At 44.9% G+C, this 27,340-nt stretch overlaps 1 protein-coding gene across 2 annotated transcripts in view; it reads left to right on the forward strand.

Annotated features, from left to right (window-relative positions):
* Positions 1 to 24,642, forward strand: part of LOC138582676 (histidine--tRNA ligase, cytoplasmic-like) — a 556,920-nt gene extending 532,278 nt beyond the window's left edge. For both annotated transcript variants that reach the window (XM_069654214.1, XM_069654216.1), the window contains one exon: positions 24,209 to 24,642. The gene's annotated coding sequence lies outside the window, so the exon portion shown is untranslated. The remainder of the gene's footprint in view (positions 1 to 24,208) is intronic.
* Positions 24,643 to 27,340: the final 2,698 nt, after the last annotated feature.

The following is a 27,340-nucleotide window of genomic DNA, read 5'->3' on the forward strand; positions in this document are numbered from 1 at the left end:
AGAGAGGTGGGGAAGGATTCATGGAGGGGCGGGGAGGGGAGGGGAGTGGAGAAGGAGAGATTTCATGGAAGTGCGGAAGGAGGAAAAGGTAGGTATATAGAGCGGATTGAGAGAGGTAAGGAGTTCCAGTGCAGGGGGGGTTAGGATCTGAAAGGAGCGGAAGCGGTAAGAGGCACATGGGGGAGGAGGGATGGTGAGAAGGTAGTGATCAGCTGAACGAAGGGAGTGGGAAGGGGTGTAGAAAGCGAGAAGAGAGGAGAAATAAGGGGGAGCTAGATCGTGGAGGGATTTAAAGACTTATTTCTTGTAATGGTTTGACCAATGCTTCATAATCTAGTATTCATTGGTAACAATATCCTGCCATACCTAAAACAATTTGCATCTATGTTATTGTGGTGGATCTGGGTACCTTAAATATACCTTCAATGCGAGTGCTCATTCAAATTTGGTATCCTGTTGTGATGTGTCCTTGGCTATGTACCCTTTCTTGACATACATGTAATTTCTGTTTAAATGCTGTGTGCCCCTTGTGAGCTAAAGCAAGTTAACAACATCAATCTATCTTGTTTGCAAGTGTCATAAGATGGTGAGGCTCAAAGCAGATTGTCTACATACTGGGCCAATGCAGAAATCCTTGTAGAGGTTATTTCATCTAAATCTGTCTTCAGGTGCTGAGGAAACCTAGTGGGGAGTTCCTGTGGGAGTTAAATTCAGATGTATTGTAACACACCATACTTTAAAAAAAAGAACATGTTTCAGCTATCTAAGTGCACTGGGATGGAGAAGAAAGCAGAACAGAGATTTACAACTATAAAGTAGGTAGATGATGGTGGCATACCTGACAATATAGTTGCAGGATTCGGTACCACTGTGACGGATGGTAACTCTACAGCATGGACTGGCTGGAGATCCTGCACAAAAAAAGGTGTCCTTCTGGCTTCTTTACAGGAATGAATAGGAATGCTACAAGGGCTACTCATTGGGACTATTAGTCCTTGCTTTAGCAAAGGCTATCATAAGGGCCATCCCTTCCTCTGCCACAGAGCACAACTGGTACTGGGGAATTAAAGGTAGTCGCTTGGAGGGGTCCACTCATAATTTGACAGACTCAGCTTTGTAAATATACTCTACTTTATTGCCATGTGTGGACCATAATTAATCGGGGACAATTGTTCAGTGAGTTTCAGGACAAGTAAATGTTTTTGGATGCCCCAGCCAAGTTGATAATACGGGCTCAGTATTGTTATCAGGAGTGTAAGGGGATATTTCAACATGTTCGCGTTTTAATGTGCAATTCAGTTTACATTAAAGATCCTGCCCTAACAATTTTACTGGGGTAGAGGGACTCAATAGGAATGCATGCCTGTTTTGTAAATGAGCCAGTAGCTACAAAAACAGGTTTAGTGACGGGATGTAGTTTGAGTGTACTAGAAAGGCCAACATCATAAATAGTAGTGGAAGAAAAATGAATAGTTAGAAAACTTTCAAATCATATAGCTGATGTACTAGCCCCCGTATCTATTAATCTCAAAACAGACTGCCCTTTTATGAAACGTGGCACATAGGAACCATGCTGGTCAGTAGTTATCGGGGTACAGAGGACAAAGATATCTCTCAGGCTGTCCTAATTCTGATCTTCATTTGGGGCTTCAGGTGTTTTATTGTTTTACATTGTGTTTAACAGACACTTGCATGCATGCTATTAGCCATTACCTATACCAGTGTCAGCCACTGATCATCCGCTTAGCTGAACAAATTACCATATAACCTTGGTAGACGTTATTACATGCGTAAGCTGATTCATATTCGCCCAGGTGGGTTATAGCACTGTATTACAGTCTCAAGCTCTTCAGCAATCTTTATGGGTCTTCCCTATTGTTTAGAAAGTTTTTGACTTGGTTTCTGAGGTCCATCATTGTTCCAGAGGCATGCACGGTAACAAGACGGTTTCCTTAGTCAGAGTTCCTCGGTAGCAGTCTCGGAAGGGCTTGAATTATATTTGTGTCTCATTTGTAATTTGTGCCTCCTCTTTTGACAGTTAGAAAAGAAAGTTGGCAGTAATTTTGGTTAAAATGGGGGTGGCCACCTCCCTAAGCACCACATTTGAAGAATAGGCTGGAGAAACCACTAGCAAATTATGCAGACGACACCCAGATCCTCATCCCCCTTTTGGGCAATTTCACTACGGATACAGCTTTAGTAAACAAAATGTACACCCACATTCAGGCATGGATGGCAACACATGGCCTCTGCCTGAATGATGAAAAAACAGAGATCCTCATTCTAGGCTCACCCAACAACCTAAAAAAACTTGATTCCAACTACAGCTCCTTCAATATCGATGGCAATATAATCCCCGTCGCCAAAGAGGTGAAAACCCTCGGTTTCTATTTGGACTCCACTTTGTCCCTAAGGAAACAAGTGAACTCCCTGGCCTCATCCACAGCCTATACCGGTAAACTTATTAAAGCATGCAGACCCTTCCTCTCACCAGCTAGCTGCATTATCCGAGCCAATGCACTAATCCTCTCAAAACTGGATTACTGCAATGCACTTTATGCAGGCAAAAATAAATACATCATCAATAAACTTAAAACCCTACAAAACAACGTGCTCAGAACGGCCCTGAACCTCCCAGGTCGAGAGCACATCTCGAATGTGCAGAGAAAATACAACTGGCTAAAAATTTGCGATAGGATCACTTTCAAAATTGTCACACTAACATTCAAATGTCTGAACAATGCAGCCCCCTCATACCTTAGGAATAGAATAATAAGAAAAACCACTGCACGACCAACCAGAACAGCCAACTCTTTCTGCCTCCAAACCCCTAGATTCTGACTAAAAGAAACAGGAGGTAATAGCTTCCCGGTGCAAGCAGCCCAGTACTGGAACGCCCTACCAGTTGAACTAAGAAGGGACCAGCCCTACAACAGCTTCAGGCACCATACACGTACCTGGCTTCGACGCAATGACCTCTGAAACCGGTGACCCTGAGCATTGTGACCTGATGACACACGTACCCCTCCACTCTTACATGTAAAATGTACATAATGTATTTACTGTATATAATTTGTTACCTTTCCACCCTTACATGTAAAGAATGTACATAATATAATTACTGTATACAATTGATGTTACCAACAACCTGTAATATGCAACCTGTAACCAAGTTCTAAGCATTCTTGTTATTCTGTGCGCCCAGCTACCCAAGGGTTTTCGGGCGCCCCCTATAAATAAACAAACAAACAAACTAGCGGTGGCTGACTGAGTGTACTGTTGGTTCAGGAATGGGTACTGTGAAGAGCCAGGATGAGACCGAGAGACGCAGAGAGCTCGTGTTTGTGGCTATAGACTTTTATTCAAAATAAAAAGGGTTTGGAAAATGCCTCGCTGTCCCTAATCTGAGGTATTTCCGTACCTCAACCAAAAAGTAAGGGTCTGTCAAATTTCAAGATGTCCAAAGCAAATATGTCGTGTGTCTGAAATACTATTCTGGCCCTCACATTCTAAAATTAACTCTTAGGTGAAAAGGGTAATGTCTTTCGCCTTCAAAGTACACAAATGTTCAAGTTAAAAGGAAAGCGGAACTCCAACACAAACGTTCCCAATGAATAAAGTTCACAGTTCTAGGGGATTGCTCCCTTCCCCAGATTTTCTGTTCAAGACATTTTAAACTCCTATGGGGTGAGTCGTCCTTGGAATTCTCTGTTCAACAACTGAAAAAACAACTTGTATGTAAAATAACTTGGCAGTTAGTCTTCATAGGACACATGGTGTACGCCCCTGCCAGGTTTCTTCTCCACTTTATTGTAACTCTTTAATAAAAGTCTTGGCTTTGCCTAGTGTATTCTCCTACTAGGACTTCCTCATGTGATTCACTTTACACACTTGCCAGCTTGACTTTGCCTGGTATACTCTGGTGCCAGGAATGTTCTTACGGGCTTCACTTGACACACTTGCAAACTTGATTTTGCCTGGTTTACTCTCCAGCCAGGGCTTTTTCATGTGTTTTATTTGACACACTTGCAAACTGCATTTCCCGTTTGGAAATATGGCATTTAACATTCCCTTTTATGTGCTTCATTTACTCTTATTTGTCCTGTAAGGTTGCTGAAGCACCCCAGTGTGTCAGTTTCCCTACTGAGGACACACTGGCTTTCTGTGGCATTCTTCGGATCTCCCACGTAAAAGCAAGGCGGTGCTTTGGTGTCCATTCCCACTTCCCGGGCTCACTGACTTTGCTTGGCGTCTTCCAAGCCCTTCACAGCTCCTGCTTGCCTGCTCATGTTCGGGTGGCCTGGAAACTGCTGTGCAGTTCCCACGGTTGCCAGGAGGACTTCTTTCTTCCTTTCACAGCCTCTACATGGCGGACTGGCTCCAGCAGTCTTCTTCCTCTGGCCTTCTCCCTTAGCTGGCTGGCTCCACTGTCTTCTCAACAGCACAGTAGTCCCTTGTTCAATCCCAAGAGGACGAGGCTTTACCAGGCAGCGCTTAAAAAAAAGAAAAAAAAAAGATTAGGGTTTTTAAATGTCTCAGCACCTATCATGCGCTTGTAACCACTAGAGTGCGTCTTGTGCTTCTCACCTTTACTGATCCTCATTTCTCCATTCAGCTTTCTCGTCTCAGTACTTTCACATGCATAGAAATTGTATTTTTGGTAACTTATGTATAGAACATTGGAAGGTATTATCAGTAGGTCCAATGGACGGTTGAAAGGAGTTATTTTTTTATTTATTTTTTTATTTTTATTTGTTTAATCCACAAAAGATTTTTACAAAATGAAACTGAGACATATTTCTCGTAGTATTTGTCCCTTTAACATTTGTCTCTTGAGAAAGGAGTTATTACAATAGGCAATTAAGGAATGAGGAATGGAAGGAATATACCTAAGAGGAAAAGGGGGACACCATGTCTCATCTGATGATGTAGTGTCACCCTTCTGAGGGTCATCTCCTCCATGTGTTCCTCCCTCATATAGCCGCCCCCAGGTCAGGATCAGTAGCAGCTGCCGTCCACTGGCCACATGGGTAGAGGTTACAGCCGGGAAAAGAGTGGTGACATCATCCGATTCATCACATTCCCTTCTCCTTACTCTCTGGATTTCAGCCTAAGGGTCTCCCCTACTTGCTTTGATTCAGGGTTTTTGTATTTGGAGATTTGTCCTTCAATTTGGCCTGCCAATCCCAGATAGGACCCTCTGGCAAAAATCCGTCTTCTTCCTTGGTTTCAAAAGGGAAATAAGAAGGGGAAGAGTTGCTGGCATTCCCTAGGATGTCCTTTTTCTCAAAGAAACAATGTAGGAGTACTCCCACCTGGGGGTTACATGCTTCTTTCGGATAGGGAGGTCCACCCCTGTGGGTTTTTATATTTATATGTGCCACCTGTGTGATCCACTGGTCAAACTGGGGAGTGTCACTCGCTATAACTAATTGGGCTGGTAAGTTGGAGATAACGGTCACTGTAAGATGTAATTCTTTTACCAAGATGGTAATGGGGATTTGTGTCTGTGGGTGTCTCTCTTTGTGGCCATGGACACAGCCTATTTTTCTTTTCCTATCCTTTTCCAATCCTGAGGAAGTAATTCTGCCCGTATGGCACAACCTTTGCTTCCACTATCCAGTTGGGTCCAGAGGAGTCTCCCTGCTAGTGTGACAGGGACTCTGTAAGACGTTTTCCTCCCTGCATAACGGAAGGGTTTGGATCTCTTTTCCTGTTCTTTTCCCAATTTACAACACTAGATTAGGCATAAAGGATATCCACATAAAATGCTTACATTTCTGTTAACTTACTTTACCCTCCCTGGCTGGGGTCTTTTATTGAGGGTATAGTTGGGGGGGGGGGGGGCAATTCTATTAAAGGGACAGTGTCTTGCTGGCCACTCACTCATCGCCCACAATAGACCTTCCAGAGGTGGCGAAGTGGCAGTCCTCTTCAACCCTCTTTTCTCTGTCTCACTCGTCGAATCCCAGACATGCACTGGCTCCTGTGAATTCCTTCTAGTTAAACTCTCGCTACCACCAACCTTCTCCCACAGCTTCCTACTCATCTACAGACCGCTGGGATACGACAGACATTTTGCCAATAACCTCTGTGACTCAATAGCTACCATCCAAGTAAATCACCCTTCTCTTACACGTCTGGGAGACTTCAATATCTGGTTTGATATTCCCAACAACCCCATGACTCATCCTCTGGTTGACAGTCTCGATGCGCTCAACCTCTCCCATCATACCACTGGTCCAACCCACTCAGGTGGGCACACCCTAGATGCAATTTTCAGCTCCCATGAGCAGGTTTATCCGTCCCACACCACTCATCTGGACCAACCACTTTGCAATCCCTTTCTCTATCCACACACCTGCCCCTCCCCCTACAGCACCCTCAGGCCCCATCCCTAATCTTAAATGCTGGACCAAAGTCAAGATCCTTCCTGACCTAGCCGAAGCCCTGCTTCTTCGTCCCCTGCAATGCTGCCCCCCCGATCGACCCTTAACCATCGATTCCTACAACTCCTGGCTTAATGACTCACTAATTCCTCTCACCCCGCGCCCCCCAACCTCACGCAAAGGACCATCCCCCAAAAATGTTCATGCCCCACCTGAGGAATGCCAAAAACAAAATAACTCTCTTGAACGCATATGGCGAGCATCTAAAACCGATCTCAGCATATCCGGAACCACTATAACTACAAATCCGAAATTCGAAAAGCCGAAATAGCCTATTGCAATAAATTCTCAACTGTGGCAATCGCAGCAAAGAACTCCACACAATCATATCAGAAATGGTGAAACCCACGTGCACCACGACCCAATCCACCCCCACACAATCACTCTCTGACTCCCTATCCCTACATTTCTCCAACACCGCACTTGACAGGACGGCAACCCTCAACACCAAACTGTCCCTCCTCTCCCCCTTTCCATCACCGACCCCTTCCTGCTCCAATTGCCCTGATGCTCAACTCCCCTACGTTCAACGCCTTCAAACCCATCTCCGGACACGAGGTCCTTGACCTACTATCATCCAGCAAACCCTCCGGGTCGCCCCTCTACCCCTGCCTCGCCTCTGTCCTGAAAGACATTTTCTCATCTACCTGCGCAGAAGAATATGGGAGAAGTCTCGGGAGGATAGCTCGGGGGCAACGTGCTCGCCTTGGAAGCAAGATGACATGGAGCAATGCAGGTTCGATCCCCTTGTCCACGCTTTCAAACCTCTGGCTATTAAGCGCATTATAAATAACCTATCATATGATATCCTACTAAATGACTCCCTCACCTCTGGCATCTTCCCGGATGCCTTCAAAATAGCGCATTTCAAACCACTTCTAAAAAAGGCATCCCTTGACCCCTTTAACCCAAAAAACTACAGAGTGATCTGCAACACCAGCTTTCTTGTGAAACTAATTGACCGGACAGCATACTCACAGCTCAACTCCTTTGTGGAATCCAACTGTCTCCTCGACCCCTCACAATCAGGCTTCAGACTGCGACATGGAACAGAAACCACTCTGATCTTGATCTGGGATGATCTCAACGTCACTGCAGACTCTGAAGGCTGCGCAGCTCTGATTCTTCGCGATCTCTCTGCTGCCTTTAACACGGTTAACCACTCAATCCTCCATGACCGCCTTCACTCACTAGGAATCCGTGGCATGGTTCTCAAATGGATTGCCTCCTTCCTCAGCAACAGGAAACAAATAACCCTCCTCTCCCCTTTTGTCTCAACTGCTCGCTCGGTGAACACTGGAGTACCCCAAGGCGCATGCCTATCTGGTCTCCTGTTTATCCTCTATATGACCACTCTACCAGGAATCATCCACACATACAATATCTCCTGTTGCAACTACGCTGACGTTACCCAAATTATCCTAAGAATTCGCAAGTCAGACACCAACCCCCTTCCAAACCTTGAAGCTTGTCTCCTCGATATTGATACTGCCCTTCTGCCACATCCTATCGCATGGCCAACTCCCCCCCCGATATAGTGAAGAACCTAGGCTGCATTATGGACTCAGGCCTAACCCTCTCCCGTCACATCAACAATGTGTCTAAATGCTGTCACTACCACCTCAAACTTCTCAGATGCATTTTTCCCTACCTCTCATTCCCGAACAGACTTGCAGCAGTTATGTCTGTTGTGATGTCGGGACTGGACTATGCCAATTCCCTATACATAGGAGCTCCTGCATACCAACTCAACAAACTTGCCAGCTCTCTGAATCCTTCACTCCCAGTCGGACGAAGGGCCACCTTCAAGACCCAGTGCATCACCCACTGAGCAGTGCACAAGACCGGCCCAATCTACCTACAAGAAAAGATAAAACACTACCTCCCTTCTCATACCCTAAGATCAAGCACTGCGCTGCTTCTAGTGATTCCAACCTCTAACTCTGTCGGGATCGGAGGATCCTCCTTCTCAACCATGGCCCCAAATCTGTGGCACTCACTCCCTCCACATACTCGATACATCCAGGACTATATGACCTTCCGCAAAGCTATAAAAACGTGTCTCTTTCCGTAAGGCCAACCATGACCATCTGAGGCGACTGAGTCCTTGCAACCGATGACAAATGCTCAATGAGATCCCGAGCAATGACACCACTGAATACGCATATAAGTCACTATTAAGCAAACGCACACTTGAAATCTGGAATAGCAAACTCCTTGGATCATAAATCCACCCAAACACTTGCCTCCCATATCACTATGCTTACTCTCTACTCTACACCAACACACAATTCCAATACAGCTACATCCCTCGATCAATTTCGGCCTAGCTGCTCACATACGAATATTACCCCATGAACACCTCATCATTCTAATAATACTCCGCTATATCCCACGACAAACCAGCCTAGCTGCACACATAAGCATCCTATACAGGCGTAACGCAGCCAGCACCCAGTCTTGGAGTCCACCGTCCCGACTGCGCACATCCAACTGATATCAAGTCCACCGCACCTAATGCTCAAATTCAGCTACTATCCGGCAATTGCATCAGCTGCACACATAACAAGTACACCCAAGCACCCTATGACTCCTTACACTCTCAACTGACCTAGACTGTGGTCCCCGAGGGAGTTCAACCTACCAGCACTTTGGGGTCATACCAACTATATATAGAGCGCTATATAAATATCAAATAACATAACATAACATGACCACACTCTCCACAGGAGAAACACAACCTCTGGTCCAAGTTAGGGGGCAGTACATCCTGATTCCTGTCTCTAATTCCGAGGGTGCAGGTCTATCGCCCACTATCCCTGGACCTTCTGGGTTTCTCTGATCCCTGTAAACCACAGTGGGGTGTCCCTGGAGTGGATGGTTCTCACTCCCCCCCTGTTCAAAAGGGTAATACCTTGGAGGGAATCCACATTTTTCCCACAAAGGATCTGGTTATGATGTATTTTATTTATATCGCGCTCATACACAAGTGTTTCAGAGCGCGATCAAGCAAAGGGAGGGGAACAAGGTAGAACAAAAACAACGATCTTACTAGGCACAGTGACATTAAGAAAGCTCAATTGCATGGAAAAGGGAAAAGGGGGAAAGTGCGAGGAAGGGGGAGAAATGGAAAGTGCGGAACAGAGGTGAGAGCAGAATAAATAATAAGTGAAATAAATACAGGCAATTGAAAGTGGTAGCGCAGCCGGCAAGTGCATGATTAGTCAGATAGGGTATATCCGCTAAGTGCAGAAGAAAAAGTGGGGGACTGTAGGGGTACAGATACAGATCTCAGTGCAAGGGGTGGCCCGGAGGCAGTGCAGGAGGGAGACAGGGCGAGCAGGTACCTGGGCCCGAAGGACAGAGGGTGACCAGGTGCACGGTGCCAAGAGAGCAAACAGATCAGCAGGGGAGAAGAGGGGCAAAGGCAGAAGCGAAGAGGAAGGTCTTGAGGTTCTTTTGGAACCAGAGATGGTTCTCCTCAAGTTTCAAGGTGGCCTGGAGGCTGTTCGAAAGGGAGACCCCAGCCGAAGACAGAGATCTTCCCCCACCTCGTTTCTTTGAGAAACGACTGAGCCTATAGGAGTTTAGAAGTAGAGGAGCGAAGGGCTCGAGAGGCGAGGTATTTACGGGGGGATAGTTCAAGGTATTTTGGACCCAGGCCCCAGAAAGCCTTCTGGACAATGCAGGGTGTTTTAAATGTAATTCTTGCATCCACTGGGAGCCAATGAAGGGATTTAAGAGCTGGAGAGATATGATCCCAGGGCTTGAGGCCAAGGACAAGTCTGGATTCTTGTTCTGGATTAGTTGTAAAGGGTGGAGAGTGGAGGCAGGTAGATTAAGAAAGAGGCTGTTTCAGTAGTCCAACCTAGAAAGAACCAGAGCTTGGGAGACAATGAGCATCTGAGGGAAGGAGAGGAAAGACAGAGTACCTCTAAGGAGGTGCAGTAAGAGTTTGACTTTTTAGAGACGTCAGAGATGTGTGCGGAGAAGGAAAGTGTGGAGTCAAAGATGACCCAGAGATTCTTAGCCTCGTAGGTATGGGTAGGAGGAGGGCCAAGGGAGGCTGGTAAGAGAGTGAGGGGAAGGGATTGTAAAGGTGTACCAATGAGGAGGATCTCTGCCTTATTGGCATTTAGAGAAAGATCGTTGGCGGCACACCAATTTCGAATCGCGATTAGGCAATCGGAGATGAGGGAAGGAGAGGAGGTGCCTGAGGGAAGCCTGAAAATGAGTCGGGTGTCATCAGCATAGCACTGAATGTTTGAGCAGAAAATGGAAATGCAGTAGGCGAGAGTTGCCAGGTATTGGTTGAAAAGCCAGGGCAAGAGGTTAGACCCCTGTGGAGCACCACAGGTAGAGAGGGAGATGGAGGATCGGAAGGACCCAAGTTGTACCTGGGAGGGTCGATCAGAAAGGAAAGAGGTCAGCCAGGCCAGAGCCTGATCGGTGATACCCATGTTGTCACAGAGACGATTGAGCAGGATGGTATGGTTGACCGTGTCGAAAGCAGAGGAGAGGTCAAGTAGGATGAGGATGGAGGGAATGGTAGAGTCAAGGTTGGAGAGCAGTTCTTCACGGATGTTCAGGAGAGCATTTCCGGGCTCCTGGCGGCTCTGAAACCAGATTGGTGGTCGTGGAGAGAGCCAACAGAGTCGGAATGAAGGTTAAGCTGAGAGATAGCCAGCTTTTCCAGGAGCTTCCCCAAAAAATTGGGCGATAGTTGGCCAGACAAGAGGGATCAGCTTTGGATTTCTTGAGGAGAGGATACACATGGGAGTGTTTCAAAAGGGAGGGGAAAGCTCCAGAGGCAAAGGAACAGTTACAGAAATCGGCAAGGGCCGGAGCGAGGGTATCAATGTGGTCCTTAATGGTTTTAGAGGATATGGGTGGACCTGTTTTGATGAGGCTTTCATAGATCGGACTTGTCTAGCGACCTCATCCGGGGATAAAAGAGGAAAGGAGGAGAAAGACGGAGAGGGGGGGGCTGGCTGAGGGAGGGTTAGCAAGCTGGGAAGGAGAGGGGAGAGGAAGGGGGTGGTAGCAGAGGGTGGACAGGATGTCCTTGGTTTTGGAGTTAAAGTGAGAGGCAAGGGAATTGCAGAGAGCCTGGGAGGTGCGACGAGGAGACTGTAGCAGGGTTGGCCAACTCCTTGAAGATTTTAAAGAGTTCGGCCGAGTTGTTGGATGCCGCAGAGACGCAGGCTTGAATGTGGCCTCTCTTCTTGAAGCATACAGCGAGACGGTATTGCCTTTGGAGCAGGCGGCAGGCAGTTTGTCTAAGGGTTAGCAGGAAGCCCTCCATTTCCTCTCAGCCGCCCTACACTTATGTTTAAGTGTAGCTAGGTCAGAGTCATACCAGGAATTACACTTGGCTTTGGACTCCAAAGGGATCTTCATGACAGGGGCAAGAACATCAAGAGTAGCAGAAATAGAGTAGAGCAGGGACAGGGCTGTGTCAGGGTGCGAGTCAGCCAGAGGTGGAGGAGGGGGGAGAAATTGGCAGCGAAAGCCTCTACTTGGGGTAGGCTTGGCTTGAGGGGAGGAGATGGAAAGATGAGAGGAGATGAGACAATGATCACTCCAGGAGAGAGGAGTGGTGAGGGGAGTAGAGAGGTGGAGGCCGGGCCAGATCAAGTGTCTGTCTGTCTGTCTGTCTGTCTGTCTCTCTCTCTCTCTCTCTCTCTCTCTCTCTCTCTCTCTCTCTCTCTCTCTCTCTCTCTCAGGAATCCACTCAGGAAAGTTCAGGGCTACACCCCTTCCTGGCCGGCTGGATCTGGGATCAGAGAGGATCTTGTAGCCGTCAGGGAGGAGAGTGTCAAAACTTGTGACAGAGCTGGGCGTGAACCAAGTCTCGGTAAGACCAAGGACATCAAGGTTAAGTTCTTCAAGGAGGTGGCAGATGTCAGAGGAGTGTTTGACAGTCAAGCAAGATGAAGATGGTTGCCAGCCTTAAAAACCTTCCGGGGAGGGGTAAAAATCAGGGGTATGCCCTGAGGAGATGTGGAGGGTGCTTGAGATGGGGAGAGGCAGCAGGAAAGGAGGGCAAGGTAGCCAAGGGAGGAGAGCAGGCGACAGCTGGAGAAGAGAGGAAGTTGATGAGGTGAAGAAACAGTCTATCAAAGAGGAGGAGATTAGCCTGAGGGCTTTGCACCATGACTGGCATTCAAGTAGACATTAATGATGACTCTGGAGGAGTCAAAGAAATACATGCAGACTTCCCAGCGGGTGCCACCATTAATGGGAGAGGAGGAGACGGGGCAGAGCACAGAGATCATATGAAGAGTCCATAGATCAGGTGAAGGAACGTCTCCTGTAGGCAATGATGGCCTAGAGAATGGTGTCTCCCCATCTTCTCCTCCTAATTCGATAGCTTCTGGTTTACGCAAGGGAACAGATAACTCTAAGAGAATATTTTTCTTAGGGTAAAGACCATCTTCCCTCTCCTTACCCAGTGTAACAGGATTGTTGTCCTGGATAAAGCAGAAAACCTCATCACCTTCGAGCTCGACTATGACAAAGATGACCTGATCATTCAGATTAAAAACTCGAAACGTTCGACAGCACCAGGCCTGGCTAATATTGTCCTAAAAGAAAATCTTGAAGAGTGGGCATCGCTCCTAAAGATGTGGTTTGTTAACATTTGTGAGTCAGGCAAGATCCCTCTAAGGGTTTGTTGATACCAGTGTTTAAGAGGGGCAGTAGAGACTCGCCATCAAATTACTGCTTCTTGTCCATGCTCGACGTCTCTGGGAAAATGTTTGGCTTGCTACTACTTAAAGTTCTGCAAAAATGGGCAACTGGCCAGCAGATACTAGGGTCATTCCAGACTGGATTTAGTGGCGGCTCATCGACTGTTCATAATGTATTACTACTGGACACACTTGTTAGGAGAACCTCAACTAGGGATGCACCTCCCCTTTATGTATTATATACTTCGGGCCGCATTTCATACGGTTGACCGAAATAAACTCTGGTTGAACCTTAGTAAAATGGGAATTGCTCCCTGGTTCTTGGGAGCAATAAGACAGATATATGAAGGGACGTCTGTACATGTGCAGTTGGGTGGGGCGGGCACCGGCTCTGTGCCTACTAATTGTGGGGTTAAGAAGGGCTGTGTGCCCCTGCCACTCCTGTTCAACTTGTATGTGTGTGAATTGCTGGACTATCTAGCTAGAATCAACTGTTGTCCGCCGAGGTTGGGTGGGTCCATGTCAGATGGCTTTCCTACATGGACGATATAGTAATTCTTGACCACACGTATGTGGGTCTGCGTAGGGCGGCCATGGAATTACAAAGGTATGCGGCTTCAAATGGGCTGGTAGAAAATTTGTAGAAAACAAAGTTTGTGGACCACAGAAAGGGTCGTAAGAGTCCTCTGACATTATCGTAGGGTGCTATCAAGAAGGTTATCTGTTAGAAATATCTTGGCCTGGAAATGGATAAAGGGAAATATGCAGAAATGTAAGTAGGAAAAATACGGAAGGCCACAATACAATCCATATTGATTACAAAAATTGCTAGCAATACAGCAATTTTCATCTATAAAACTCTACAAACAGAGCTTCTGTCCTGCTGTGCTTTATGGAGTTGAGGCGACATATATGACGGAGCTGAGTTGGTTAAAAAAGACGGAAGGTCAATTTTGGAGATCTATATTAGGCCTCCCTTGTTCTGTACCAATTGAGCTGAAACATTAAGAACTTTGGCTGTATTCACTGGCCTCACAGGTCTTAAAAAGAAGAGGCACCTTGCCAATTGTAGTATCATGGCATCGCGTAGCACAGAGAATGTTGGAGGATAATTCCAGGGAGAAAGTGGAGTGAGCGTGGCGGTTGGAGAGAGCGGACAGAGAAGGAGAGAGGCGACGTTCATATCCCCAATTACCCTGTATTCCCAATCTAATATATAGATACAAAATAAAGCGTATTTGCATAATTGATCAAGCGTATGCCTACACTTCAAGTGGCGATGAGGGAAACTCACCAGAAGTGCGGCGACTAGCGAAGTGTGCAGGCTGCAACTTGATCACAGGTGAGAGCACGACACCCATTGCCATCCCGGCTTTAAAAAAAAAGAGGGACAGTAAATCCTCAGAAAACAGCTCCGCTCCTTGCTGCATATGTACAAATTGGTTTAGTGAGCAGTGCGAAGGCCATAGCAACGTATGTTGGGACATTAGAGGAAAGGACCCCACAAGGTGACCCCTTGCACGTTGCAGGCGGCCATTTTAAAAGATCAGACATCAGCACAGGCTTCAATAAAGCCTCCTCCTTGTCCCAGTAGTGGGTGTAAAAAGAAATAAAGAGAAAACATTTTTTTTTGTTTACTCTTTGTTTTCTTCATCTTTCGGTTCTAAAAACCACTTGAGCACAAAAATAAAGTACAAGACTTCACAAAGTACAGCAAACCTGATGGGAGTAAAAAAAAAATATATCCAAGCCCTAATATTCAAGAATAAATAACCCAATTAGGACTACAGCAAATTGGTGCATTTTCAACATTTCTGGTGCCACCTCCAGCACACATATCAGCGCTGCTACCCAAAGGGCTGCGGGAGACATGTCAATACACAGTGTTCCGGCGCCTCCAATGTTTTTGCCTGAGGTTGGGGAGCCTACACTGCCATGGAAAAGATGGCTTAAGACATTTGAACACTATGCCAATGTAGTATGTGGCACGAATTATAGCGGGGAGAGGAAAAAGTCCTTATTTTTACACTTTGTAGGCCTTTCTGGCCAAGAATAATTTGAACATCTACCTGACCTTGTTGCAGATGAGTGTGAGGATATGAACAAATATGAGAAGTCCATACAGAAAATGAATAACCATTATGAGAAGAAAATAAGTACTATTTTAGAAAGATATAAGTTTGGGAAAAGAATACAGGAAGAAGGAGAGTGTCGAACAGTACATCATTGCCCTTAGGAAATTGGCAAGAACATGCAAATTTAATCAACAAGAAGAGAGATTGAGAGATCAATTTGTGTTCGAATGTAACAGCAGCAAAGTACGAGGAAAACTGTGGACAGAGGGTAATCCACCCCTAGACACAGTTCTCAGGATGGCCAAGGAGGTCAAAAACACAGAGAAATGTGTGAAAACTTTGGGAGGCAGAGTGGAGGACCTTACAATCAGGGCAACAATGGTAAATACTGTGCAGTCAGCTGGTGAAGAAGTGATTGCTAGTGTGAGTAATCAAAATAGAAGGAGAGGACCCAGTAATTATAGAGATTCAAGGTTCAATAATGAAGGCAGGTTTAACAGTGAGAACAGAGATACTCGAGAAGGGATGAAGAAGGACAGAAGACTCAACACCGATTATCAATCCTGTGGTCGAGGTAGACAACGAGTAAGAGGACGGACCATCTTGAGAACATACTACAGGTGTGATAGCCCTTCTCATTGGGCTAACAGTCTGGAGTGTCCTGCTCTAAGGGTAATTTGCAGAAACTGCAGTGGAAGAGGACACCTGGCTAGATGCTGCAGGAGTAGGAATGCTGCCATGAATTGGATTGGAAATGAAGACAGCGACGAAGGCGAAGAGTGTGTCTCCGCAGTTGTGGGAGAAGATGATCTGGATAGTCCGAAAACCACTGTCATGGTTAATGGTCACCTGATAGTTATGATGGTTGATTCAGGAGCCAAGTACACACTCATTCTGGAGGTAATATGGAAGAAATCTGGAACAAAATACTTACATGAAGTCGATATTAAGCCAAGAGCTTATGGCAGTGCGAAAATTGAACTCATTGCATTGTTCATGGCAACCCCAGCTTTCAAGGATAGACAGGCCGAAGGACGCATTTATGTCTCAAAGAGGGGGCCATCTCCCCTTCTCAGCTGGACTCATCAACGATTGTTTAAGGTCTGACTGGATGCCAATGCAGCAGAAACCGTTTTTTTAATAGAAGGTCCAGAGATGATCAAGGAGAAAATACAAACTGAAATATTATAGAGAGAGTATTAAAGAAGTTGCACAATTTAGGGATGACTCTCAGTAAAGAAAAGCCAAAAATGAATAGGAAGAGATTGAATATTTAGGACATGTAATCTCCAAAGAAGGATTTGGCGGATGCAGTAAAACACATGGTCAAGCCGAACTGCAAGGAGCAACTTAGAACCGTTTTAGGTATGGCTGAATATTACTCTAAATTCATTTGAGGAATTGCCAGTCTCACAGTGTCTCTAAGGAACATGATGAAGAAGTTCATTTGGGATGAAGAATGTGAAAATTAATTTAAATACATAAAGGAAGCTTTGACTATGGCACTGGCTTTACCGAATTATGAAAGAGGGAGGCGCACAGTGATCACTACAGATGCCAGTAATGTGGGGCTAAGAGCGGTCTTAACACAGTTCCATGAAGGAAAGGAGTTTATTATAGCGTTTGCATCTCAATTGCTTAAAGGAGCAGAAAAAACTTATGCAACCATTCAGAAGGAAGCACTGGCCATCAAATGGGCTGCAGACAAGTTCAGGAGTTTTGTCTGGGGAGTTAAATTTGATTTACATACGGATTGCTAAATTTGAGTTGAATTTGAGTTCATACAAGACTGCTGGTGGAAGTCTTCTCAACAAATGGTTTGGATTGGGTATCGGGCAGGACAAGGGGATGGGTATCCATACTACAAGAATTTTATTTTTCTATAACATACATCCCGGGTGTGAGAAACTATGCAGTAGATTGTTTATCAAGAATGACAAACAATATGGACACCTCGGATGAAAATGATGATCAGGAAATGATTTGTGAAGTATATGAGGCAGCATTTTCGAAGCAAGAGTGTTATGAAGAGATGTTGAAGGATATGAAAATATTGTTCAATATCAAGTGTCTGCAAGAAGGAGGATGTTTCTTAATGTATGATGTCATATGGACCATCTGACTTATCTCTATGACGCCTATGTAATTAATTGTTTGTTGTTCTTTCTTTATTATATGCTACTGTAACATCTGTTCTACAAGTTTATGCGCCCTGATGCCTGTGGGCCTGGCACACTTTTTACAAATAAAATAAATACAAATACAAATTAAACAAGGAGACAATGCAAAAGGCAGGAGAAGAAGGATTCTGGAACGTGAGGGATACACTTTTCGTTCAAGATGGCTGTCTTATGGGAGGAGATAAGTTGATTCCACCTGAGGGAATCAGGGAGAAGGTAATATGTCTTGGACATGAGGGTCACCAAGGAATTGTACAGACCAAGCGCAGAATAAGAATTACTTATTGTTGGCCAGCGTGTGACACGCAGATTGAGAGGAGCATCTGGAACTGTATCCTTTGTATAAACTGTGATAAAGGATGTGTGAGTGAAAAGTATTTCATGGCGTTAACAGATATTCCGGAGAAACCATGGAAGAAGTTGGCCATTGATGTGCTTGGGCCTGTATGGAGTGAGGGATGTCGGACATATTGCATTGTGGTTTTTGATGTGTTGACCAGATGGGCAGAGCTGACGATGCCCCACATGTGACGACTAGAAGGGTGATTGATTTTTTAAGAAGAGTTGTGTGAACATGAGGGGTACGCAGAAGAGGTATTGACTGATAATGGTTCCCAATTTAAGTCTAGAGAAATGGAAAATGACCTTGAGGAAAGATCTATTGTCCACACAACCAGTGCCATAGATCACCCCCAGACTAATGGCATTGTGGAGAGGTACAATAGAGTGATTAAGGGAGCCATCAGGTGGGCGTGGACGAATGAGAAAGATTTGAAGGAGGTTGTGAGATGAACAATGGTGGCCCATGGGTTCACACCGTATAGCACTACTAGGGTTTCTCCTTTCGAACTGAGCAGGGGAAGGAAAGCCAATACTGAATTGTTTCCAGGTTGGATGGGTGATGTGGCAGGTATCGATGTGAGGTTGGAGGAGGTGAATGAAAATATCAAGGGAAGACAATTCACCAACAAATAGCACCAAGACAATAGATGTTTAAAAAGAGCGAAGGTGCCGTGGATTCGGTGTTTAGTCAGGATTAAGTTACTAGTTGTGTTGAGGGAGGATGGATGTCAATGGTCAAAACCCATTGAGATTGTGGAGGTGCTTCAATATGCTGTGAGAACAAAGGATGGTAGAGTGTGGAACAAGGAGAGAGTGATGATACTGACGAGGGATGTAGATGAAAGCAGGGGGTGGAATAGTGGTAAAGTTGAGAGGTGGTAGATGTTATACGCTTTTCTTTGGGAGCACATTTTCCTTGGTAGATAATGCAGATGTGCCACTGACGACATCAAGGCTTGGAAGAAGCTACCGAAGACCCATATATTTGAGTGACTATGCCGAGTCATAAGAACCTCAAGGAGATGTTCTATGAAGGAAAGGAGATGTGTAGTATCGTAGCATCAAATAGCACACAGTGAATGTTGGAGGAGAGTCCAGGATAGAAGGGAGAAAGTGGAGCGACTGAGGCGGTTGGAGAGAGCGGACAGAGAAGGAGAGATGCAACGTTCATATCCCCACTTACCCTGTATTCCGAATTTAATATATAGATACACAATAAAGCCTACACTTCACCAATTAAGGCAAGGAACGATTTGCAATCTCTATTGCTTAAACTACTGGGTCAAGTTATGCTTGATGAGGTCAAAGGCAATGGTCTATACGACTGGGTGAAACTTTCACTTAATCTGTTTGATTCCCTGAAATGAGCCCTGAACTGGTCACTTGACTTCTTTCAATTGAAAGATGAGCTGGCAAAGAAAATAAAAAGTGGAACTGGATTGCTAATTTTACCCATTTGAAGAGCCTTAAGAGATATCCGAATCATACTCGAATGTGCTATAAATGTATTGCGCCACAGCCCTATTTTCTTAAGTGTCCAGCTATGTCTGTTCGAAGATTCTATCCCTTATTAAGATTAGACGAGTTACCTACTGTGTCGACACTGGGCCCTTGGCTGGGAGTTTCGAGAGAGTTCCCCACTTCACGCATCTGTTTAAAACATGAAGTTATAAAAACAGCACAACACACTTTAACATCTTGAGAAAAGATGCAACCTATATATCAGAAATTGCTGGCTAGGTTCGTCCATAGGGTTCAAACAATAAGTGAGCAGTCATTCTGTAGATACTGGCCCTCATTACGAGCCTGCCGGTACCGGCCGGTTACCAGCAGACTCGCCTTACTGTTTCTGCCAACCGATATCCCAGTGTTACTGGGATATTACAGGCAACAGAGAAACTGTAAATTCCCATTCGGGAATGGGAACACTGAAGCACTGGCACCGTTAATAACAGTGCCAGTGCTTCAGTGAAAAATCTGCCGGTAGGGCCCAGAACTAACGGCAGGTCAAGCCTGCCGGTAGTTCGCTGCCCCTGCCGGCAGACCTCTAGTTTGCAGGTTGGGGAAAAAGGTGACTACCATAGTTACTGGCACTTTTTCCCAGACCGGCAAACTTGTATTGAGGGCCACTGCCTCAACACTTACCTGATGATTGCATTATATAATGTGTGGCATTAAGTAGTGAACAGATTTGAAGATTAACTCATTCAGAAATGTATTGACTCTGCTCACATGTTTTTATTGACCATTGTCTCAATGACTAGTTTAGTTTTATTTCTTACAATGTTACTTTTCGTTCTTTTTTTCCTTCTATTTTATGGAGTTTGTGAAATATTTCTTGAGAACTAATAAACACATTATATTAAATATGTAAAAAGTAAGTAATGTATGCCATATACATTCACTATTGTGGGAGGGGAGAAAGCATGTGATTTAATAACCAGTGTAAAACAGGTAGTCGGATGCATGAAATTCAGCTGAAGTACTTTAGAGTAACCACTTAACAGTTCCCTAACATTTAGTAGGTCCAGCCCAAAGATGATTTTGGGCCTTGGTCCCTAAAGTCATCAGTTCCAAAGTAATATTTTTCAGACAGGTTTACTTATGTGATTGGACGATGCCAGTGTTTATGACATAAAGTTGGAAAAGGTGAGTAAAGTTCTGGTAAGTGATCCTGTACACTAGGATAGGCCTTCGAAGGGATCCTTGACCAGGCCTCCAGCAACCAAAATCCAGGAAAAGATAGCGGTGGGGCTTTATGCCCATGTAACACATGGAGCACAGGGGGGCAAAAGAACAGATATGTTAACTTACCCCCCGCTGCCCCCAATTCTCCAGAGACCACTGCTGATCCGTTAGGGAAACAATCTTCTGTTCTTGGTTCCGTCGACGGAGGCCCAGGAGTAGCGGGTGAAGAGGTCTCTCTAGGCGTCAGGATTTAATTTTGTTCGTTTGCAGTGGATCTCAGTTTCAGGAAGCTAAGAAGACTGATTGCAACAGGAGTCACCACGGTCTGGCAGTGACGGGCGATCTTCAAAGGATGAACAAAGCAGCAAGCCAAGCACAGCTTCTATTGCTGTAAAAAGGCTGAAAATGCAGGAGCAGGGGTTATGTAGTACAAGCTGAAGATCCTCCATATTCCAAGGATGCACTCACAACCGTGACTGCTGCAGCGAGGTAGCCCAGGAGAGAGCTGGTCAGTCCATAGGTTGGTCTGTGGACACATACAAAAGGATATCCATTGATTTCATCACGGAAAAGAACATTGAGGGGCACTCAATATTTTTTTTAACCCACTATCCAACACTTTCCTCAAATATGCTAGGGCTGGTGTTTGCTTATATAATTGTACGAGTCCTATAATATGTTGGGAAAGATGTTTAGTGTGTTAAATAAGTATCGAGCTCCCCTCTGTTTTTTGCCAGCGATGAAATCACATATAACAATCCAAAAAGCACGGAACCTCAAGCAGGGTTCAAGATTGGTTATTTCCACCAGGCCAAGGGTCAAAACACCAACGTGGTTCTCCTTGATAATAGACATTACACTTCCACAACATTCCGTTTCTCACCTCTCTCCACCTCAGAAGTTGAACACATTATTAACAACCTCAATCCCTCCAACTGTCAGGGAGACTCCTGCCCCGCTGCCATTATCAAAGAGGCCTCTCACAACCTGGCGCCATTTATCACCACACTCATAAACTCATCCTTCAGTTCTGGGATTGTCCATGACAATCTCAAGGACGCCTGGGTCATTCCTCTCCTGAAAAAACCGACCTTGGATCCTAACACACCTACCAATTACAGACCAATCACCACGGTCCCCTTCCTCCTAAAAATTCTTGATCGAGCTGCATATTTGCAAATCCAAGATTATTTGGAAACCAATAACCTTTTAGGTCTGAGACAATCTGGCTTTCGCCCCCGCTATGGCACAGAAATCGCTCTCTTAGACCTCAAAACTCAAATTGAAGACCTCAAAGACAAGGGAAACTGGCTCTACTACTGTTATTACATCTCTCCGCAGCATTTCGATTTAGTGAATCATCAAATCCTTTACCGTCATCTTAAAACTGCCGCCCACTTCTCGGACAAAGCTACTGCTTGGATCACCTCCTTCCTGGACAATAGATCCATGAGGGTCTTCTCTCCATCCGCCACTGCTGAACTCTCCCCTGTCACTTGTGGAGTCGCCCAAGGATCTTGCGTGTACCCAACACTCTACAATGTCTTCACAAAACCACTTTTTGACATCCTGGATCCCATGGGTGACACATATACCAATTACACTGACGATACCCAAATACTTATCTCCATCACAGGTGACCACGAAACTGACTCTCTAGCCATTAACGCCATCTACCAAGTCATCCAGGCTTGGATGGCTCAACATGAACTATGCTTAAATGACGAGAAGCCTGGCTGTCCACCCACGACTCTGCATGACACTGACTCCAACGGCTCCACAAGGCAGCGCTGACCCTTGTATCAGACCTCTTACCCATGACTTTGTAATTGTTTGTACAACCTTTGCTTAACATGCCTACTTTGGTTATGTAAGGTCTATATCCTGTATATTTAATGTAAATTTTTCTGCCTGTAACTCCATGTCAATACTTCTGCCTGTAACCAAATAACGCGCCCGGTTGCCCTCGGGCCTGGTGCGCTATACAAATATACAAAATACAAATACAGAGGAGTGGGGCTCCACCCGGACTTAAGTGGAGTTGGTACTGGTCACTAGGAGTCGTTCACAGGTTGTCAGCAGGCTGCACTGCTTCATAGGAGTCTTGGCTCCAACAATGATCTGTTGAATGGCTGCAGGAGGCAAGAGTCGGACTGGAAGCTCACCCAGGTCCACCAATGGTAAGGATATGCACCATTGAAACTGGCAGTTGGTATCTAATCATGGATAGCCGCTAGCCACAACATCTGCCCAGTAACAGCTACACAGGCCCCAGCATGCCCCAGCAAACACCAGCCCCTACATCCAGGCTCACACACAAACGGTCTCTTTGCCCGGGAAATGGCATCCCATATATGGCAATTCCGGACCTAAGAGGGCAGGAAGAAGGCCAAAGAACAATATGGCCATATAACAGACAAATACTTTGTGGCAGGACCATCTTATGGTGCTAGCTAGCCACATTTAGTAGCAATTTGTAGCAAATGCAAAGGTGCACGTATAAGAAGTATAAAACACAGTAGAAAATATCTGCTGCCAACAGCCCATCCTAATCACATTGTAAGTGCAACCAAAAAGCCATTACAGAAAAAGGGATGAGGATACAAGGTATCCTAACTGCACTTCACTTTAGGCTGTTACAGTTATAACAGTACAAGAAATTCTTTTATAGAGACATAGGGCCTCATTACAAGTTTGCCGGTCCGGTAACAACGGTAAGGGTAAGCTTGCCGGTACCATTGTTACTGCACCGGCAAACTATGAGTTCTGCTCAGGGGTGCCTTCCCGCGCGGCAAGTCTGTTCTGGGGGGCGTACCGGCACCGGCAAGCAGACACTGCCGGTAGCACCGGCACCATTCTGAATGATGCCGGTGCTACCGGCCTCCACATTCCCATTGAGCCCTCTGGGGCCCTCTTGGGCTCAATGGGAATGGGGAGTAAAAGTTTCCGGCCCCTGGCAATGGGGAAATACAGGGTCTGCCAGGGTTGTAATGGCCCTGTATTTCCCCATTGCCAGGGACTGGAAAAATTTGCAATTTTGGCAGCAGCCTGCCGGTTTTACCGGTAAGGCTACCGCCAAACTTGTAATGAGGCCCATAGTCACTAGGTACTGGTTGATAGTCTTATGGGCTGATCAGTTTCTCTAGCATCTGATACCCATATATTCCTTACGTTAAGCGTTTTTTGTTTGTGGTCAGTTTAACTGTGTGCAGTTTATTCATGCACTTCTGCTTGAAACACTTTTCACTGTTTTTTTTTTCTTTTTACATTTTTGTGTGGGTGTTTGGGTATAGGAGGGATGTTGGGTGTTAGCTAGATGGGGAGGTAAACATAACAAGCGAAACGGCACAAAGTTCCCAGGATTAAATTTATCATGAAAAACAAACATAGAACCGTTCTTTAATAAAATCAACCATCACCCCAAATGCTGCCTGGCATAAAGGTAAATCTGTAGGTTTGCCAACAGGTGAGATCCTCTGAAAGGTTGGACTTGGACTGATGTAGGATCAATATGGTTGGCTCTTCCTTCCCCAGGCCTTGTGGAAGCACTTGTATATTTGGAAATCTCTTAATTTCTCTGCATGCCATTCCACCTCTGACTCTCAATTCCTTCACTCTGTTACCTAGAAGGTTGTTTTGAAATCATTAATCATTTTTTGCCTGCATCCTCATGGTTAATGTCATGTTTATACTCCTAGCCTTTTACAAACCAAGTGTTTGGAAAAGTTACATCTGTCTGTGTTGAATAACTGAGCTCCCTTTACACCTTTTTATTTTCGCAGGTAATACTTGAAAATCTATGCAGTCACAGTTGTCACAGCACCGACTTCCATAGGAAGACCTTTGAAAAGCTTTTGGTAAATGGCCTGCCTACTCGAGTCACAGACTTGCAGCACCATTGTTACTTCTTTCTTCGGTCAAGTGACAGTGTGGAAGAGTGAGATCCCTAAGAGGGGACACAGGCACTTTCTTTGATTTATGGTTTCCCCATCTTGACTGCAACAAACATTGGAGTGAGACCCACATCGGAGCCCACATTGTACAGAGGAATATGCTGTCAAGGTGGGACAAGGCCCCATATTTTCAGCAGATCCTTCAATGTATCCATAAAATGAACTCTCGCTAATCTACTGGGATGCTATTTGTGTAACAATTGGTAATGGACAGACTGTTGGAGCAAGTGGCCTTGGTATCAAATTAAATGGATCAAATTAGATATTTTTGTAAAATTTGAGACTACGTCTTTGCCTATATTCGCTTGTAAACACTTCATGCTTGCATGTGTCACACATCCTGATGTCATGGCCACAGGAAACAATGCGTACGCCATTGCTTTCAAACATCTGCCAGAATGGTTTGTTTGATCAAATAGACATTGTAATTAAGTCTTCCCTTTCCAGGAGTTTGTGCAGTTACCAGCTGCTTCAGTACTTGCTGGCACTCAAATCTAGGAAGCAAAGATACATGGCACCCTAGCAAGATCGTGGGCCATCCGTTATCTCCATCCCAGGCTACTAAATTCAATGTACTTGGTCACAAGAAAGGATTTGGAATCCCTCTCCCAGAAGAGTAACAGTTTGAGATGTTAAATATGAACTCTTTGAAATTACTTGTCATTGCTTCTTTATAGAACCCTTTGGCCATGATGCAAGTAAAGAAGATTCTTTCAGGCAGACTTCCATTACCTTCAATCAGTATTTTTAAGGCTGTGCAACAGCCAGAGCTCAGGGTATTGGCATTCGCCCTTTTGAATACTCTCTTATGGTTATTTGTGAATTTTCTACTTAAAAATTACACACTCTCTCTCCCTTACCATTTATCTCACTCTAAAGCCTGTTTGGGGCTGTTCTTCTTCCCCCCCCATATCGCCTGTACTGATAGTTCTCACCTACTGAACTTGGTTTTGGGGGTCTGGTGGCAGGCAGCATACTTTCAGACTAACTTTCCAGCAATACCTAAAAGTGCCCCACATTTGCACAAAGTGTCCTGTAAATCCCTGCATAACATTAAAGATGAGCCAAGTCATATCTGCCTACAGAGACATGAACGCAGGGCAGAAGACCTTGCTCTCTCGTGTGGTTATTCTAAGATTTACCTACGAAATAGTTGAGACTTTCAAAATGTAACTGCTTCAGAGAAACCTGGATATGGTTTGGGGCAGTCTGTCAACTGTAATGTGAGTCCGACTTCTAATTGACTGTTCTAAATCACTAGAAGCATTTTTAAATGTTCCTATATCTTTTTTGTTTGGAAATATATTGTTTCATGTTTAAAAACACAACAAAATGACTACAATACATTACACATCTATGCATCTATAATCTAATATTACCATAAACGAAGATCATATCTATATCTCTTGACCTCTCCTTGAGGAAAATCAGAAGTATCTCGCTATGGAAGCATGCTGCAAAGAGTGACGCATTGCAACAGTATTTTGCCGCGTGACTCTGAGCGGCTGCCTTGGGAGACTATACTGGGGATTTGCAGCTGCCCAAGAGGTGCAGCCAAAGAAGGCAGGAATAGGATCCAAAAGAAATTGATGGAAAGCAGCCTACACGAGGAACAAGTCCACCAGGAAAGGAACGAGTTAAAGTGGATGAATTGCAAACCTGATACCTGCCGCATGCTAGAGACGTCTTAAGAACAACACAAAACCAAAGCAGGAGGAGGACTGTTAATGCAACGAGGAACAGGAAGTGGGACAAGCCCTTCTAATTGGTGCAGCTGGTAAGAAGGCTTCTCCTCACAACCCAGCTATGAGAGGAGGAGGAAGGTTCCCAAGGGAAATGGCATCAAAAATGTACTCAATAGAGAAGTAAATTGAAGCGGGGATGACCTATGAAAGAAGTCATCCCCAGAGGATAAATGTTCTGTGCTTCAATCTTGTCTAGCTCACAGCAGAAGAGGACATGGAGGAATAAACCTGGGTGTATTATATTTATTGTTCACTTGTTAGGCGCTTATACAGGAAGCAAATACTGTTTCAAAGCACCTACAGGGCAACAGGAAGGGGGCAGGGGATGATAGACAATGTAATTACAACAATGTTAAATAGTTAAATACAACAATATAAAGAAACAATGGGGAGGGGAAGACAAACCTACTATGCCTTGTGAGTGTTCAGAACGTGCGAGTGCAGGATTGTTCCTACTGAAAGGAGAGATGAGCAGATATCCAGTATTGCAGGAAATAATTACTGAATTTACAAAGATGAACAAATATTACTAGAATTAATAGAGTGGGTAAAAAATACTGACCAGCAGAACAAATATAAAAATAAAGGCAACACAATGTGTGATGATAGCGGTGAGTTTTAGGTGTAAAAAAAGAACAGATTTAGGTTAAAATTCGGATAATGGGGAGGGAGACCAGGAGAGTTTAGGATTAGGAGAGGTAAGGAGGGTCAGGCCCCCTGTCCCCCAAAAAAAGGTGTTTTTACTACGGGCAATGTAAAAGGCATGTTAATAATTGTACGTCACTGTTATTTCAGCAAGAAAATCACAATAAACCGATGAGCACTGCTCTGTCCTCCTTCCTTTGTTGTGAAGCAAATCTAAAAGGCACCAATGATGTCACAGTGTGACCCCGCAACTTCTTTTCAAAAGAGCACATAAGAAGGAGAACATAGAATTGGTAGGTTAATTTGAAAAGTGAAATTATTACTCCCTGCATAAATGATGTCAATGTGTAGTTTTGAGTGTCAGCATCCTGTCCAGGATTGTACCGAGGTAAAACAAAGAGGACTACTTATTCACTGGGGATGAAGGAACACACTGTGTATACCCTAAAGTACAAGAACAGAACCCTTTGGCGCACTAGCATGGGAACATTGGACAATTGGAAGTTATACAAGAATAGGGCTAATGCATTGGGACTGTGGAAGGTAGTGCAAGAATGACACCATTGCTCTC

The sequence above is a fragment of the Ambystoma mexicanum genome, chromosome 3q, assembly GCF_040938575.1.
Source record: "Ambystoma mexicanum isolate Mex_15411 chromosome 3q, UKY_AmexF1_1, whole genome shotgun sequence".
In the NCBI taxonomy this organism is placed as follows: domain Eukaryota; kingdom Metazoa; phylum Chordata; class Amphibia; order Caudata; family Ambystomatidae; genus Ambystoma; species Ambystoma mexicanum.